This window comes from Canis lupus, chromosome 11, assembly GCF_003254725.2.
Source record: "Canis lupus dingo isolate Sandy chromosome 11, ASM325472v2, whole genome shotgun sequence".
In the NCBI taxonomy this organism is placed as follows: Eukaryota; Metazoa; Chordata; class Mammalia; order Carnivora; family Canidae; genus Canis; species Canis lupus.
The window spans coordinates 12,610,924-12,629,618 of NC_064253.1; the positions used below are offsets into that span (position 1 = coordinate 12,610,924).

At 45.9% G+C, this 18,695-nt stretch overlaps 1 protein-coding gene and 2 long non-coding RNA genes across 12 annotated transcripts in view; 2 read left to right on the plus strand and 1 right to left on the minus strand.

Moving 5' to 3' along the window:
- Positions 1-345: 345 nt before the first annotated feature.
- Positions 346-13,972, minus strand: LOC112650052 (uncharacterized). The gene is made up of 6 exons (XR_004803967.2): positions 13,765-13,972; positions 7,834-7,919; positions 6,214-6,333; positions 5,127-5,321; positions 2,434-4,531; positions 346-1,986 (listed from the first exon to the last, which is right to left on the minus strand). It is a non-coding gene; the product is annotated as an uncharacterized LOC112650052 (long non-coding RNA).
- LOC118350342 (uncharacterized) lies at positions 7,845-14,094 on the plus strand. Of its 2 annotated transcripts, none has more exons than XR_004803969.2 (3): positions 7,845-7,972; positions 13,173-13,400; positions 13,962-14,094. It is a non-coding gene; the product is annotated as an uncharacterized LOC118350342 (long non-coding RNA). The 2 variants fall into 2 exon arrangements; XR_004803968.2 differs by lacking the exon at positions 7,845-7,972 and adding an exon at positions 9,966-10,467.
- Positions 14,095-17,828: 3,734 nt separating this feature from the next.
- CSNK1G3 (casein kinase 1 gamma 3) overlaps positions 17,829-18,695 on the plus strand; it is a 107,802-nt gene continuing 106,935 nt past the window's right edge. For 7 of the 9 annotated variants that reach the window (XM_025433382.3, XM_025433390.3, XM_025433395.3 and 4 more), the window contains exon 1: positions 17,831-18,200. The gene's annotated coding sequence lies outside the window, so the exon portion shown is untranslated. Of the gene's footprint in view, positions 18,201-18,695 lie in introns of all 9 variants that reach the window. The other 2 variants (XM_025433383.3, XM_049116009.1) reach the window with 1 other exon arrangement.

Consider the following 18,695-nt stretch of genomic DNA (forward strand, 5'->3'; position numbering starts at 1 on the left):
GTGTGACACCACCCATAAAGGGGAATGAATTGGGAACATTCCCAGAAGTAAGAGACCAGAGAGGTCTTTCTCACTGGATCTGAGAATCTACTTTTCCATTCTTTTCCAGAGAGAGATAATGATGTAAATAAGCAGAGCTAGCAGAAGAGACCCAGTAGCCCGATCTGGGAGACCTCTTTGTCCCTTACAGGCCTGAAACTCAACTCCTTCATTCAGAAACACCCAGGGCAACAAGGGGAGGTTGGGTGGGGAGTGAGCAGTACGGGTACCTCTGTTAAAGATGAATTAATACCAATTTTACACAATATCTTCCAGGTATAAGAAGAGGAAACAATGCTTCCCTGCTTATTTTTTAAAAGATTTTATTTGTTTATGAGACACACAGAGAGGCAGAGACACAGGCAGAGGAAGAAGCAGGCTCCATGCAGGGAGCCCGATGTGGGACTTGATCCTGGGACTCCAAGACCACATCCTGGACCAAAGGCAGGTGCTAAACTGCTGAGCCACCCAGGCATCCCTAAATAAAATCTTTTTTTTTTTTTTTTTTAATAAAATCTTTTTTTAAAAAATGACACATCCATAAGGGTCATTTTTTTTTTCCATAAGGGTTTCTTCTAGGTAATTAGGATATTCATTACTACACCTAAGCTTTAGGGGAATTCATGCCCTTTCAAAAATGTTCCTTGGTGCCTCTGACGGAGAATACAGTATTTGGAAACTGGGTGGTATCCATTCTAATATCAGTGACTGGCAATATTTTTAGGTGTTTTTGAGGGGAAAAAAATTCCTGTATAAATTCAAATTCCTCCAAATATTTTTAATTTACAAGGAAGAATCTTCCCTTATGCTCAACTTTTGTGTTCTCAAGAAAACATAATTTTTAAAAGATTTATTTATTTATTTGAGAGAGAGAGAGCAAGAGCACAAATGAGCAGGGGAAGGGGCAGAGGGAGAGGGATCTCAAGGACACTCTCAGATGAGCGGGGAGCCTGAAGTGGGGCTCAATCCCGGGACCCTGAGATCACAACCTGAGCCCAATCAAGAGTCAGATGCTTAACCAACTAAGCCACCCAAGTGCCTCAAGAAAATATAATTTTAAATAAAAGCATAAATTATAAGGATATCTTAGCCATATACTACAGCTATTTTCCATGTTTTTGTTGAACCAATTTGTAATACAATCTACTGAGATGTGAAGTTTTCTACACCACCAACTGTATCCTTTTTATAATAAGTAAGGTCATTGTGAGGAAGGTAAAATATAAATCATTCCAAGATATATAAAATATCACCTGTCCAATGCTCCCTTCAACACAGTTTCAAAAGTCTTCCTATAAGTAACCTTCAAACATGAATTTTGGTATGATGATTTATAAGATACCTTATCTTCTCTTATCCCCCTTGGTGTAGATTGGAAGAGAGCCAAAAGGAAATAGATGAAAATATCAATTTGTGCTCATTTTCTTTTTTTTTTCTGTATAAGATGAGTATCTAGGATGGTTCAGACCCACAAATAGATAAACCTATACCAGACAGTCTGCCAAAAACCATGGTATGTAAAAATGGTTTTCACTGAAATGTGGTAAAATGATTTCCATTTGAACTTAGTTCTGAGGTTTTGATCTTCCCAAAGTTCATTCCTCCTCTACAGAAAATTCCTGAAGGGTTTAAGTCCAATCAAGGGGGTAGGTCTAAGATAGCAGTAAGGATCCCAAAACAATAACAACAATAATAAATTAATGTATGAGAATGCAGTGAAGTTAATTCAAACCTGTAAGCAGACCAGAAATTACATGCCTAAAAGCCCTTCAATTTGGAAATGGTCTGAGTCAGCCAGAATTCCCCTGGCACTCCCACCTCCAAGAGTCAGTGGAAACCACATCAGTTCTCAGAAGCATGTGCATTTGGAGCGGTGGGCATGTTGCCAATGCAATCTCTCCATGGTGATCATCTTGTTATAACACCAACCATCACAGAACCATCAGCCTGTGAAAGACAAAGCAAATGCAAAGAGATACTTCAATATCCATATTTACAATACAGAAACCTTTGTTGATATTTTTAAAATACATATTAATATTAGATATTTTGGAGTTGGTACGAATTTTATAGGCATGGTAAGTGTGATTACAATTTCCACTTTTAACAGTCATTGCATTATCTGTTAATCTTTCAAAATGTATGCCATGGTCTTTAAATCCTTGATAGTTAATTAGATTAAAATGAAATAGTATTCTAAACATCAAAGAACAATTCTGCTAATGAGGAAAATAAAAGGAGGTCTTTATTTCCAAGAATTTTGCTACCAAATGTCCACAATAGCCAAACTGTGGAAGGAGCCTCGGTGTCTATCGAAAGAAGAATGGATAAAGAAGATGTGTTCTATGTATACAATGGAATATTACTCAGCCATTAGAAACGACAAATACCCACCATTTGCTTCAACGTGGATGGACCTGGAGGGTATCATGCTGAGTGAAGTCAGTCAATGAGAGAAGGACAAACGTTGCATGGTCTCATTCATTTGGAGAATATAAAAAAATAGTGAAAGGGAATAAAGGGGAAAGGAGAGAAAATGAGTGGGAAATATCAGTGAGGATGACAGGACATGAGAGACTCCTAACTCTGGGAAAGGAACAAGGGGTAGTGGAAGGGGAGGTGGGCGGGGGGAAGGGGTGACTGGGTGACAGGCAGTCAGGGGGACACTGATGGGATGAGCACTGGGTGATATGCTATATGTTGGCAAATTGAACTCCAATAAAGTGAGGATTTAAAAAAAAGAATTTTCCTATCTAAAAGGATATATTATAGAGAAGAGTATTTTGTGATTTCTAAATGATAAAAAAAAAAATAAAGGAAAAAAATCTACTCTTGGTGAGCAATAACATCCAGAATTCTTCTGTAGGACCTATATTGATACCAAGAGGCATTCTTAGAATGGTAATAAGGCAGAGTGAAATGGTGATGTGCTCGACGACCACTTGCTAAATAACAAGGAATTTTGTAAGACGGTTAATAATGCATTGGTAGCTTGAAATTGGCCAGGGTGGGAATATTTACACCATGGAAATCAGCAAATTCTACAAATGACAGCTCCCTTCTCCCCCTCAGAGAGCCAGTAATTAAACATTGGCCACCATACCACTGGATTTCACTCACAGTGGTGCAGTAAGTGGTCACTTACATTTGTGGTTTTGAGAGGACGAACTGCGGAAGGTCCTACCCCATTTAAAATAACTTCTTAACTCCTCTGCTACAGTCATCACTAGGCCACATTGTTAGGTAGAGAAATGTACCCAGAAAGACTATCTGATAGTGAGCTATGACTTAGAAAAGTACAGTAAGGGGAACCTGGGTGACTCAGTGGTTGAGTGACTGCCTTTGGCTCAGGGTGTGATCCCTGGGATTGAATCCCACAACAGGGAGCCTGCCTACTTCTCCCTCTGCCTCTGTCTCTGCCTCTCTCTCTTTGTGTCTCTCAGGAATGAATGGATAAAATCTTAAAAAAAAAAAAAAGAAGAAGAAGAAGAAGAAAAAGAAAAGCACAGTAAATTGCTTGTGTGTATAGTCTTGCATAGTTTACAGAGCTCTCAACATAGTTGGTGTCATTTGATCTTTACAACAGTCCTGGAAAGCAGGTTTTAGCATTAGTCTCATTTTACAGGTGTGGTAACTGAAGCTCCAATGGATTTAGTGTCTTGCTCAAGGTTATACACTAATGACGGAATGGGTAAACTTAGATCTTCTGTTGGTAACTTCAGGAAATGTCTACTATGTCATGTTCCAGAAGTAAAAGTGCACGGAGTTGGGCATACAGGCTAATTTGGATTGGGTTGGAAAATCTGGGTTGGAGCAGGGTGTAGAGCATGAACTGCCACTCCAGTAATGGGTAAAGTGTTCCCAAGCAACGAGGGAACAATAAAATAGTACCAGATAATTGAGTAGTGAATAGCTCAGGAAAAACTATATCAAAAGAAGGCTAGGAATTGTGCCAAAGGCAAAGCTGTCTTCAAACACAGGTGATTCACTGAAGGCATTAAAAAAAATTAAAGTACCAACAGATTTGGTGGTTAAGATAGGGAAGGTGATGTCTAGAAATTGGTAATTGCAGGAAGCTGCTCCTACTCCTAACCTTGAAGATATTTAAACACCTACTGTTGGTCAAGGGTTGTCATTTGATCTTTACAATTTTGCTTTAGCAACCCACATGAATCTAGTTAATGGGGTGGTTCATGTATGTATGGAAGCGGGTTGGTGTGGGGAACAGGAAAGGTAACTAAAGGAGAGAAATGATTGTAGGGACTTTATGTAGAGAGGCCCCAGATGAAGATTTGAAACAAAGAATGATTTTGGGATTAGCTCAAGTTCTAGAGATGGGATTAAGGTGAAATTCATTTCATAACACTTCAACCTGACTTGGCTTCAAAGACAGTGGTACCCTTTAGTTCTGGTTCTTTACTTCCAGTCATTTTATTTAGGAGCCAGTCTTCAGTAATCCAATCTGAGATCCGCTTAAAAGTGACCCTGGAGTCTACGGTTGGTAAAAAGAGATGGAATTAAAGGTAGAGTAAAAAATTCACTTCACCAGAGATCAACAAAACTTTACTATGAAAAGGGCACGGATCGAGGACATTTTTGGAGATCAACGTGGTTCAATTTGTTTGCTCTCATGAGGCAATATGGAGTCAATGTCACCAAAGTATATATGCGCTGGGCTGGTGGTGGTTGAAGAGTAATATAAAAGCAACTATACTCCACAGCAAAGCACCTACCAATTTTTCTATTGTATGCTATATACATAAGCACATTTATATATTATACACTATATATGCTATATAACAAATATTATATGTATATATGGTATATAGTCCACAGACATACAAATAGAACATGGACAGCTACAGACTTAGGGTGACACCCTTTGTGACTGCCCACCCCATCGTGGATCTTGTTCGGGCCTGCCCAGGATATGGTGGCAGTCTAACGCCACATTAGAGAACCTGTAAAACATATAATATGGGAAACTCCTATTAGTGAGACCGCAAAGGGGAGATCATAAAGGGAGAAAATATGCTTGAAGCAAGAGAGGGTAAGAATTAGAACTTTGGTGGAACTGGAACACATACAGCATCCTGCTAGATCATCTTGAGACAGGTCTTGCTCTTCAGCAGCATAGATTTGGTAACCCATGACAAATCCATTGGAGTCTAGTTCTTCAGCTGAGCCGTGACAAACATGGAAGCTGATGGTCACATTTTTCACCTCAGGCTTTCCAGGCTGTAGGAGTCACTGCTGCGTGGTTTACATCAAGTAGGAAAACTCTATTGAGGGGTGGGGGCAGGGGAAGCATGGAGAAAGGAAGAGAGAAGAAATAACTGAGAGGTTTTGGGATCTTGAGCTATTTCTGAGTTTTGGTCTTCCTAACACTGTGCTCCTCAACATAGTGGTTACAATGGTTTGTTCAACAGACAACTGACGTGGCCTCCCCCAAAAGGACAGAGAGGGAGGAAGGAGGCAGTTAGTTATCCCTTCCTCTCCCCACAGCCAAATCACAACCCTTCGTTGGAAGGCAGCCCACATGGGTAGCATCAAACCATCAGGAAAAGAAGGCCCTGGCTTCACCCTCTGCAGGGACTTGGAATGACAGGGGCCCTTGAAATTCAAAACATCTGACACGAGATAACCTTTATTTAGCCTAAAGAAAGGCTATATCGGCTTTGAGAGAGAAATATGGTGTGCCATGACACACACACACACACACACACACACATCATTATATTCTGAATCCAACACATCTCTGCACCTCCAACATGACCAGCAAGTACCAGTGAGTACGTGGTATGTGGTAGGTACTCACTAAATGTTTGTGCTCTCTTTGCTATTAGTAGTATTGGCATTATATTTATTCAGTGTGTAACGAGGTGAGAGTTATATGAGTTACACTAGTTATATGTTTTCTCAATCACTAGTGATGGTTCAATTGATAGTTGCTTGGGAGAATCATTAGCCACTGCCAAATAAATAAGTTCCAGCCATTAAATATTTTGAAGCAATAACATAAAGAATGCCCATGTGAAAAGTACCTTCTTATGCAAACCATCGCCTGCCCTTGCTTCTTTGTTTGGGACTATATTTGAAAATACTGTTCTATCTTAGAAAAATATCTTAATGGCACAATTGTTGTAAGTGACAGTCATACAGGCTTCCCTGTACCTCAGTTTTGGCTGCTTCCGATGACAAATGCATTTCTCCTTGAGGTACTCTCTGGAACTCCCAGTGTGAAATTTAGGAGTGTCATATTTGGTCAGTGTAGCCCAAATACACTCTCCAAATCTGGAAAGGGAGAAGACGAATAATTTCCCTGGGATGTGCCAAAGAGACAAATAGAAAATTAGTTCACATAGATTCGATACCCTGCTTCATTATCCAAAGGACCAAGGCAGTTTCTACGAGTACTTACAGTAGAACAAGATAAAAGTAAGGGGAGGCGGGGTAAGAGTCTATGAAACAAGATTCTTCCAGAGTTGGTTGACCAACATGCATGTCATAAGGCACGCGGACCATTCAGAAATAGGCTACGAAGCCTATTTCTAGGATTCCTAGAAATCAACACCGGAAGTCAGTAGGAGAGGTCAGCGATTTATGACATCTGTCAGATGAAAGCCCACCAGCTGTTTAAAAGAAGCTTAGCTCTTCCTGGTATCGAAAATGAGAAGTTTGTTCCTTGGGCCCTCGTGCAGAAGACATGATGCGCTATAGCGAAGGTCATCCCTGAAGTTACCCTTAGAGTGCTGACTACAATGAGTTGCATAGGGCTGTTCCTTAGAATGTCCCTCGATTTGTAAGCAACGCCCTCACAGAAAGGAACGGTTTGGTAGGGTTGGTCTATGAAGGGATGTTTTAGGAGGCAGCGGAGGAGATACACGATATCGTGGGCCAGATAGCTCTGACCGCATACGATGCTAAATTTGAGAGTATCTCTAGAAACGGCACTGAATATATCTTAGAAAATCCCCGCAAGATATCTTTCAGATTCATTTTCACTAAGTATTATGTAACGAGGCAGTTTAAAGGGAAACTCCCAAACAAACACCTCTCTTGCTACTTGACGCTACTTGACCCTTTAATACACTGACATCCTCTTATCAGAGTCAAGTCTAACCAGGCCACGTTCGCACCAACACTGATTTCAGATTATGTAACTTCCTATTGAGCCTTTGAGGAGAAACTAGTCGAAAGGAGTACCTGATAGAGAGAACTTCAAGCCGTTAAAAGTTGGAGGATGTTTGCAGAAATTAATCAATATTGGCTATTGTGTACATACGTGGCTGAAAAGAGCAATAGATACCACGAAGCCTATTGTACACAAGTAAATATTGATCCTTTGGTTTAAAGAACCTCTCATTCTTTGGGACGTGACATTTGGAAGAAGGGTGGAATGAGAAGTGTGACTACAAACCGTAAGAATTCTCGGACCGGTGCCGTTTCTTGGGAGGGCTACCTGCTACAATTCTCAAAGCTGTGCCTAGAGAAAGATCTAAGCTTTCCCTCTGCCCATCCCTCTCCACCCTCTCCCCCAAGGTACTTATAGTTGCTCTAAAGCAGCGAGGTATGAATGACGAATTTAGGACCTCCCCCCCCACCCCGCCCCGTTTCCCTTCCTGTCTATGTCCTTCCCTCCCTCTTCATTCCTCTGCCAGTTTGGATGTGATGTGGAGGAGTAGCATTCTAGTGGTTCCTCAGTCTGACAGTGTGCGCCAGGTTTCCTTGTTTACCTCTCCTGTTACATCAGGAAGAGCAGCATAAATACGTGGACTTTGGAGTCAGACCTACCTGCCTTCAAATCCCAGCTCTGCCACTTACTAGCTGAGTGACCGGAACACTTCTCTTAAACTTTGTCCGAGTCTCCATTTTCTCACCTATGAAAAGAACAAAACGATCGATGATGAATCAAAGACGTGTTTTCTGGCAAGTACGTGGCTTTCTTTACGCACTCAGGAGTGGCTGATTTCACTCTATCCCGGCTGCATCAGGCTTCCAGGGGAGAGTAACAGAATTATTCACAGAGTGATGTTTCTAAGTATTGGGTTCTTACCTGCAGGGACTGGGGTTAGTTAGGATCTACCTTTAAGAAAAAACAAAAACAGAAAACCCCTCCAACTCAACAAAAGGAACAAATAAACAAAAAACAGAACCAGGCCTAAGAAATACAGGGAGAACAAACTGATGGTTGTCAGAGGGAAGAAGGTAGAGATAGGGTTGAGCAAATGGGTGAGAGGGAGCGGGAGGTATGTGAGCTTCCAGTTATGGAAGGAATAAGTCACAGGAATGCAAGAGACAGCATAGGGAGCACGGTCACTAATATGGTGATAGTACTAAGTGGTGCCAGAGGGTAGCTATACTTGTGATGGGCATACGTAGCATGACGTATGGAGAAGCTGAACTCCGACACGGTGAACTAACGTCACATTGCGTGTCGCCTATACTCAAATAAACAAATTAAAAATATAGAAGATGCTCAAACCCGTCTGTGTCACTTGGTCCCTATGGAAGGCAGAATAATGGCCCCCAAAGATGTTCATACCTTAATACCCAGAACCTGTGACTATATTATCCCACATGGCAAAAGGGGCTTTGCATTGAGATTAAGCCAAGAATTTTGAGACAGGGAGATTATCCTGGATTATCCCCGGTGGACGCAATGCAATCACGGGAGTTCTTATGAGTGAAAGAAGAAGACAGGAGAGTGAGAGGCAGAGGAGCGTGAGGGGAGAAGCAGAATTCGAAGTGATGTGGTGCTGGCCTTAAAAATGAACATGGGCCTTACCCAGGAATGCAGGAAAGCCTCCAGAATCTGGAAGACACAAAGAGACTGAATCCTCCCTGAAAGCTTTCAGAAGGAACACAGCCCTGCCAACACCGAGGGTTTAGCTTGTTGACAACCATTTCGGTCTTCTGACCTCCAGACGGGTAACGTGAACATCTGTGTTGTTTCAAGCCTCCAAATTTCGGGTAATCCGTTACAGCATCACTTGGAAACTAACAGCGTGCCGTTTTCTGCTAAGGTTCTCCTATTTGTAAAGTGTGGGGGCCCACCGTGTTCTTTGCAGCTGAGTTGAGCTTGTTTTGGAGCCTATTCAAGTGCACCGAGCTAAAAGGTATCTAGAGAAAATACCTGGAGTTCATGATGATTTTCTGGGGTGTGACCTCGGGCAAGTCTATGTGATTTTCCAATTCAAATGTAGGACACCACGCTGTTTAGTTGGCGTCCCCCACCCCCATATCAACATCAGAGATGGCAGGGCTGAACTATGCCATAATTGCTCGTTTTGCTCTATGCCACTTTATATAGATACCACTCCCAGAATAACAACATCGACACTGCAATGTGACTGCTGAGAAATACAAACAAACAAACAAACACACAAACAAAAACCCACCCCCTTTTTTTGGTTAGTTTCTGCGCTTAGGATACATCCCTTGAAGGATATATAGGCAAGTCACCATATTTTAAAGCCACTTGGAATTACAGTCTTTTAAAATATCCTTGAACGTGCGCAGGTAAAGAATAGGCATACTTCTGTCTCTCTGCTGAGCACTCATCATCTCCCGTATGTGCCAGATGATGATTTCTGTTGCTGTGCACAACGTTTCCGTTTATTGAGTTTCCTGCTGACAACGGTCATTATTATGAACAGTTCCCAGATCACATGCAAGTGGGTTGTCCTTACCTGGATACGAGTTCTAAAGCCAGCTTCTACTTTCTTTTCGGCAACCCTGATCATGACTAGGTAGCTCGTGCAACACCACCGACAGGTTGCTCGCAAGATATTAATGTCTGGTTGACAGGCGTGAAGGAGGAAACCGAGGACTGTAGCTCACACAGTGCACACGCGGATTCTCTTCAATATCCCAAGATCAGAACTAAGTCGGCAAGGCAGCTTGCAGAAAGAGGGGCCACCCCATCACTAAGTACCGAAACGGCGATAGGGACTTCAGTATGTAGGACATGTTCCATTGCAAAGAGACCAATCGGATTCGTCTGGGCTCATGTGCAACAAGATCCAAGGAACGCAGCTAATATATGGAAAGGAAATGAGATGCAGGACGAGACTGGCTTTTAGGATCATGAATATGAATTGACAAACATACACTAATTCGAATGAGAGCAGCGGTTCTAGAAAGCAGCAAGTTGTGGCATTTGGTGGAAGTTTCTTGTCAGTTACGTCAGGTCCCCGACGCGGGCAGAACCAAATTAGGGGGGAGCCAAAGAAGCGAAGCAGGACTGAGCCAGAGTTTGGAATTCCAGTGTCCATGTGGGCACAGAACCAAGCCACACGAGAAAGGATACAAGCAGGGGACAGCGCTGAGCTGAACCAAAAGCCGGGATGGAAGCATGGCGATCCAGATTCTTCTATTGCAAAGAAGAGAAATTTGCTGTGGAGAATGCAAGCGAAACAGAGTTGGGTAAGAGGCATTTGCAGGCGGGAGGTTTTGCAGAAGTGACAGGAATCCGGAGATTCCTGGGGGGCAGGGCAGGATCCAGAAAGCCCCAAAGACTAGGATGTGGGGTCACAGCCACCATCGTAGGGCAGGAGCTGTGTGGTTAAGGTGCTGCTCTGCGAATGGAATGTCATTCCAAATGTTTTCAGTTTCCGCATCCCTCTGCTCAAGAGTATTCCGGTCCAGGGAGAGAGTATCCATTTGGCAGCATTTAGGTGAGGTGTTCCCCATCAGTCCCCTCTCAACTAAGACTCAACTCACAGCAAGGCAGAGCCCCGGGACAGGGGCGACAGGGAGAGGGAGAAAATTCATCAAAAGCAACTGTGGGGGGTAAACAGGTGCTGGACAGCCACTCTACCGTACATGTCCAACCAGACATGGGAGAATCAAGAGACATGGGGGCCTGAGGCAAATTTAAATCATGTATTGCCTCCAGACACAAATCTCATTCCATATACCTTAGACTTTCAAAGCCAGGGAACATGGGCACCTGGGTGGCTCAGTCAGGTAAGCCCTCTGACTCTTGATTTCAGCTCAGGTCATGGTCTCAGAGTCGCGGGGTCAATCCTCAGGTCGGGCTCCCTGCTCAGCAGGTGGAGAGGGGAGCCTTCTTGGGATTCTCTACCTCTGTCTCTCTGCCTCTGCTCTCCCCCCTCCCCCGTCTCAAGTAAATAAAGAAGATCTTAAGAAAATGATAAAGCTAGGGAACAGCCTGCGACCTGACATCTTCTGTTGTGTATTACCGCTCACGTTGGATTAGAGAATGTAGGTTTCTCAGGGTCACGTGGTGGGTAACAACACACTTGTATTTACCTACTGCTTCCTCTGTGCCAGACACTGTGCTAAGTGCATTACTGATGTATCATAGCCTTTAATCTTCCTGCTACCACTGTGATGTAGGAAATACTGACTCATTTTACAGATGAGCCCATTGAGGTTTAGATGGTTCAGATGGCGTATGGCAGGAAGATAGGAGGAAACAGAAAAACCATATAATCCTACTCATAGGAGAAGGAGGATGAGAAGGACAGGCAGCGAGGCTCTAAGTGATGTATCCTCCCACGGGAGTTTTGAGTTCTGTTGACCCAGGGATCTTGTTCGGTTGGAGATGACAGCAACAGGGTAATAGGAACAGGTGGGAGGAGGAGACGTGTCAGGAATTTCGCCTGGTGAAGAGAGGGAGGAATTTAAGAGCAAACATGACAGAGTGTAAGAAACATAATTAGACACAGATGCTGACCCCCACAAGCTACTCCTCTGTTCCCTGTGCAAAGGGCATGTGAAGGTCAGACACGACTTAGACTAAGTTTTGGTACCAATGTGGTCTTGTCCAGAAGAGAGATACGGTTATCCAGTAAGCCTAGTCAGTTCATTAGTGTGAGGGTAATTCATCGTAGCAGGTCCCGGGCCAGGGACCTAGGGTGTAGTCAGAACTGGTGTAGTCAGAACAATTTTCCACATTGGATGGGGTTCTGGGAAAGCCTATAGTTTCAATCAGAAAAGGACATCCGAGGAGGAGTTTGGTGCTACAGACCGGGACAACATTATAGGGGGCCAAAAGACAGGGAGGTGGCACACTTGGAAGTCTATACACTCTTATACAGAGTGGCGCTCTGCATCTTCAGCCAGAGGATTGCATGATTCCCATGGATGAGGGCTGATGAGACAGACGCTCAGTCTTGGTCCGATTTGGCTCATGCACTGGGATGGGCTCCTGAGGTAGTTACGGAGAAACGATAACTCTGCGGAGCTAAAGAATACCAAGGGATGGAAAATGGAGCAGGGGCCAATCATTACAAGCATCTCTAAACCTTAGCTTCACATAATACCCAGAATTCAAGCTGTGCTTAAAATCAGCACCAAAAAAGAAAAGGGCGGGGTGGGGTTGCTGGTAGGGGGGTTGGGGGGAGAAATAAACATCACCGTTTTAGCTAACTCTTCCATTTATCACAAAACAATCTTCAGATAGCCAAATTTCCTTAAAAGCTGCCAAAATTCAGGCTTCCTAATGGAAAAAACCAGAAATAAAATTGCCTAGCTAGAGATTTCACCATTCTGTTTGGCAAGACTCTTTTACACTTTCCATGGTGTTTACAGCTTGCCTCTACAGGCAGGTTTCTTTTTTGGAGTTCTTTCTCTTAGAGAATATAATCTTTTCCCATACGAAGTCTTAAAATTACTTGTCCAGGGCAGTCCCGGTGGCTCAGCGGTTTAGCGCCGCCTTCAGCCCAGGGCCTGATCCTGGAGTCCCGGGATCGAGTCCTGGGATCGAGTCCCACGTCAGGCTCCGTGCATGGAGCTTGCTTCTCCCTCTCCTGTGTCTCTGCCCCTCTCTGTCTCCCTCTCTGTGTCTCTCATGAATAAATAAATAAAATCTTAAAGAAATAAAATAATTTGTCCACAAGTTGTCTACTATAAGAAATATCGTGTCTTTAACTTCTCTTTTACTGACAGATGGCATCCCCTACAGAGGAAGTATTCCTTTGAGGAGCGGTATAGACTGAACTGTGTGCCCCCTTCCACCAACCCAATTCATATGTCGACGCCCTAACCCCTAGAACCATGGTATTTGAAGAAGAGGTTTTTTGGAAACATCTAGGTTTATTTTATTTTTGTTTTTGTTTTTATTTTTTATTTTATATATTAAAAAAATTTTTTTTAACATCTAGGTTTAGATGAAGTCACGACGGGAGGATCCTTATGATGGGATGAGTGCCCTTTTAAGAAGAGCTAGAGAACGAGATCTCCTGCATTGAGGAAAGTCCTACGAAGACACAGTGAGAAGGCAGCCAGCCATCTGCAAGCTCTGAAGAGAGCTCTCTACAGAACCTGACCATGTTAGCCCCTACTGTCAGACTTCTGGCCTTCAGAACCATGAGAAAATACATTTCTGTTTGGTAAGCCACCCAGTCTATGGTATTTCGTTTTGTCAGCCGGAGCTGAAACAAGGGAGTCCTAACAATGTTATTGTTATTACACTTCACTGAAGATTTTTTTTAAAGATTTTATTTATTTAGTTGGGAGAGAGGGAGACAGTGTGCGTGAACAGGGGGCGGGGGCAGGGGCAGAGGGAGAAGCAGACTCGACTCCCCACTGAGCAGGGAACCCAGGTTGGGGTAGGATCCCAGGACCTTGAGATCACGACGTGAGCCAAGGGCCGACGCTTAGCTCCCTGAGCCACCCAGGCGCCCCAAACTTTACTTAAGATTATTGTTATAAAAGACAGCAACGCCTTTTAGAGAAGTTGTGTGATTCTTGTACCTGGCGGTTGTCTTTTTCTCCTGGCATCCTTCTTCTCCCTCCCCTTGACTCCAGGCTTGACTGGGGAAGTTCAGGTTATCTGAGTAAAAAGACTTTGCTGTGCTCCCAGGCTCTGGCTACTGTTACAGTGTGTCATTTTGTATCCTTCCTATTTCTCCTGGAGCATTTCCTTTTTCTTCCCTCTATCTTTCTTCCAGGTAGTTCACCTTAAGGATAACCTGGAAGAAGAAACAAATGCTGTGCCATTGCCTCAGGCTCTACCCTCTGTCAATTGGTAAATCACCAAGCTAGGTTTACCGTTACAGTTCAATAAAATATTTGGAAGAAGAGAATGCACGTTTCCTGTTCCTATTTTGAAAAGCTTTTTTAAACATCTTAATCTCATAAGTTTGCATTTTATATCTAACGGGTTATTAATGGTCACATCATCTTGAGCCAGTTAATTAACCTCCTTGAGCCCATCATTCCGTATTCCTAGCGGGAAAAAATAACAGCAGCTGCTGCATTACTTCACAGGACTGTCAGACTCAGATGGAATAATAAAACTGGAATTTGTACAAGTGTTGGTTGTTATCTTGTTAGATGGGAATACCTGCTTGTATTAACTTAGCCAGATTGGCCACGTAGTTGACACATGGCACCAAAGTAGAGGCGTAGGTGCATCTTCCATGCCTGTTTGCATTTGGGGATTATTTCTTGATCACTTTGTACAAAAGAAGATTGGCTTATTTTAACAGTATGAATGATGTATGTCGGGAGTAAATGAGTGTAGCACAAATCTACGGGATAGTGCTCCCATAATCTCTAAGGGTACGCTAGGAACTTGGAACTTTCAAATTTCTTTTGACAAAGTGCTTCCTTTTTTTTTGTTTTAAAAAGGTTTGTTTTGTTTTGAATTTCAGATGGAGAGAGTGAGAGAGAAAGAGTGCACAGATGTGGGAGAGAGAATCTCAAGTAGACTCCCCAGGCAGGGCTTGATCTAAGGACACTGAGGTCCTGAGCAGGGCTGAAATCAAGAGCCGGATGCTGAACTGACTGAGCCACCCAGGCGCCCCAACAAAACGGTTTCTTTTCATGTCTTACGAGTACTTTGCTTGAGAGAATATAGGTGTATTTTGTGGAGAGAAAAGCTGGCTGTTTTTCCTTTTTTGTATTTTTTATTTTTATAAGCAGTAAGATTTCAAGTGGGGAAAGAAGGAAAGGGAATACTTTTCCTTCTTAAAACTCTAATAGAAGGCCTCAATTCTACACTTTCTCCATGGGGTGTGTTTGTGTGTGTGTGTGTTGCATGCGCACGCATGGGTGTAAGTGGGGCTAGGTATGCAAGGTGAACACGCAGAGTGAGAGAAGAATTAACACATGTAAGGGAGACACTGGGATATTTACTCTATCTCAGATATGAAATTAAAGGTCCCCAGAAATTTTATTTTTTTTTTCTTCTGCCCTCAAACTCCCACCGGATAAATCCTGTTTTTATTTTTTTCTTTTTTTTTTCTATGAAATGTACGTTAGCCTCAGACTGCCGTCATTTTGAAATAACTTGCCCTCTCATTTTAATGGAAATATATGATCCTTTTTTTTTTCATAGAAATATACATTCTTTTTCTCAAAGGCATCATTACAGTTGCTGCAAGCCTAAATGGTGGAACAAATATTTACTTGCATCAACAGAGATAAATACTGAACAGAATAAAGTTCTGGTGGGGGGGGGTGCGGGGAATGTCACACTGCTTTGGAAACATGAAAAATATTAATCAAATATAAACATCTGAAATGTGGCAGTGATGGGAAACCTAAAAATTAAATGTACTTGGTGTATAACATAGCAGATGAAGAAGTGTGATTTTTCTGCTTATGTTGAGACATTAGGATACAGAAGGACGAGTTTGGTTGAGACGCCTGTGGTTTTTTTCTTCATTAGTGTGATCTTTTTTCATATTGCCAAATTTTTCTTACAATCGAATGATATGAAAATCTCATTGGCTTCCTACCTGGGTTACTGGCCCGTTTTAGTCTATAGCGATCTCTAGGCCTAATTTTAACAGGAGTCTTGGGATCCCTGGGTGGCGCAGCGGTTTGGCGCCTGCCTTTGGCCTAGGGCGCGATCCTGGAGACCCAGGATCGAATCCCACATCGGGCTCCCGGTGCATGGAGCCTGCTTCTCCCTCTGCCTGTGTCTCTGCCTCTCTCTCTCTCTCTCTGTGACTATCATAGATAAATAAAATTTAAAAAAAAAAAAATAACAGGAGTCTTTACCTAAGTGTTTAACACTGTAAACCCTTATTCCTATTCATATCTAAACATGTGCTTTGATCACATATGTATATATGTTATATCTCTTAAACATCTATGGGAAGTTTGAAGGGTGGGTAGGAGGCGTTCTTCATCGAAACTGTGTTTTTTGAGGCGGAGAATATAAAATGGTTTGTTGTCTGTGGAAGACAATATTCAGAGCTCCTTGTATGTCAGACATTTCTTTCACTTGTGGAGATGGATTAGCTTCGTTTCCCGTCTGGTATCGGACCCTGCGAGAGATCAGACACTTTCGGATATGTACTTTGATTAGGCAAATTATTCTCTCGTCTGAGCACGCCAAAACCTTCGTTGCTTCGGAGTCTCTGAGAAATGATGGTGGTGCGGCAATCACAGAGACACTACTCTTACCATCTGCACCAGTACTCTTATCATCTGCCGTCACTTCTTCAGCTCCAGTTCAGGAGAGAGTGTGAAAAGAGAGGTTGAAAAAAAAAAAAAGAGTAAAGAACCCTACTGTAATAGGGGAACAAAACCAGCGTCTTTGCATGTAAGTACACCTCTGAGGTTTACACACCAACCTTATCATCAGTCCAGTAGGGAGGGAGGGAGAAAAAGAGACATCCTCCATTACTTTCAAGGGCATTTGGTTCATTGGAGACTTTTGCGTTGTTCCTGAGGGTGGGAGAAAAAAAACGGACGGAGAGACTCAAGTTTCTGGGTAAAGCGTATCATACCAGAAAGATGTTTGATAAATGAATATTTAATCAGGGCCAGGCTGTGATTTTTCTTCATGCACACCTTCACGTTTGACTTTTCAAAGAGCTTTAGACAAAAGTAACACTGGGTAACAATGAACAGTTAAGAAGCCGTATTTGCAGAGTGCTCCACAGACACCCTCATGGTGGATGGACTCCCACAGCGGTTTTCCAAGGTGACGTGTGCTCATCCCGCCGAAGCGACTGCCCCGAGAGAGTGGGGACTCTCCTGCCTTCGCCGCGTGGGCAGACGGGACTGGCAGGTGGAGTTAGAAAGCACCGGCTCTGCTCCGGGTCCTACAGCTTGAGCAGCTGAGCGATGCTTGGCCTCTGGAAGCTTCAGGAGGTTCACTGGAAACACCGAGACAGTAAGTATCAGGTCATACGGTTCTGGGCATTAGCTGAACCCACGAGCGGGGTTCTCCGTAGACCATCCATGGGATGCGAAGGGCAGCCACAAGCCCCGGCTCCAAGCAGCTGCATCCCTGCTGTAGCACTGGGGTCACACCAAAAAGGGAGTGTGTGAGCGTGTGTCCGCGGGGCCCTAAAAGTCTGCACCTGGAGGGCTGTGCCGGGCCAAGCCTCGGACCCAGACTTGGCACGACGGCGCCCTGGGGCTCTTCGCTCACCCGCGCCGCGGAGTTGTCAGTCGCCCTCCCTCGGCACGGGAGCGCTTGCTTCCGGTCGTCCCCCGAGGCCCGGCCGACCCTCTCCCGGCCCGGCCCCGCCCGGCCCGGCCCGGCCCGGCCCCGCCCGGCCCGGCCCGGCCCCGCCCGGCCTCGCGCAGAGAAGCATCCCCGCGGCCACTACGACTCCGCGCTCGCCCTCACGCAGCGCCCGCGCGGAGGCGGGGAGGGGGCGTGGCTGGCCCTTCTAGGCCTCGGCAGCCAATGAGCGTGCCGCGTGCCTTCCGGTCGGCGAGCCGGCCAATCCGCGCTGGGCGCTGTCATCTTCGGCTCCGCTCGGCTCTTTTCGCTGCTGCGGGAGCCTGGGGGCCGCGGCCGCTCGGGAGACGCTTTCCTTTCTAATTTTTTTTCCATGTGTTCACTTCCGGGTCCGGCGCCGATCCGGATGCCCGAGGCAGAAGGATGTTTGACCTCCGGATAAGCGAGGCGCCGCCGTGCATTCATTCCCGGCCGCATCGGTGGCGGCAGCAGCGACCCGGGCGGCGACTCTCCGGCCAGAGGCGGCGGTAGGAGGCCCCGGCAGGCGTGCGGGGAGCGCGTCGGCGCCGAGCTGCGTTCCCTCCCTCGCTCGCTGCTTCCCCCCTGCCTCGCTCGCCCGCCCGCTCCCTCCCTGCGTGGCTCGCTTTCCTCCTCCGGTCGCCGGCGGCTGGGATGTGCCGCCGCCGCCGCCGCTGACGGACGGAGCAGGGGCGCCGCCCGCGCCCGGGACCGACCCCCAGCTCGCGGCCGCGCCTCCGAGGTAAAGCCCCCCTCCCGCGGTGGCGCGCGGCGGCGGCTCGGTCCTCCCGGGCGGGGCTGGGTGGGCCGGGGTCGCGGGCCGGGGCCGCGGGCCGGGGCGGGCCGGGGGCGGCGGGGGCGGCGCCGCAGGGGGGCCGCGGAGGGGAGGGGCGGGGCGGGCGGGCGGGCGGGCGAGCGAGCGCCGGGCCGGGCTTGGCGGGAGGGGCAGGGGCAGCGGCCGCGGGGGGGGCGGGGGCGCGGAGGGCCGGGCGGCCGGGGAGGGGGCCGCGGGCGGCGGGCCGGGCGGGCGCCGAAGTTGCGGGGCGGCGGGGCGGCGGGGCGGCGGGCGAGCCGGGGGAGGCGGCGGCCGCGGCGGGGAGGGGTGCGGAGGGCGGGCGGGCGGGCGCGACCGCGACCGCGACCGCGTCCAGACAATTAGCCCGGGAGGGAGGGGGTTGGGGCCGGAGGGCGGCGCGGAGGAGGGTCGGGGCCGGCGCGCCGGGGGGCCGCGCTTCCC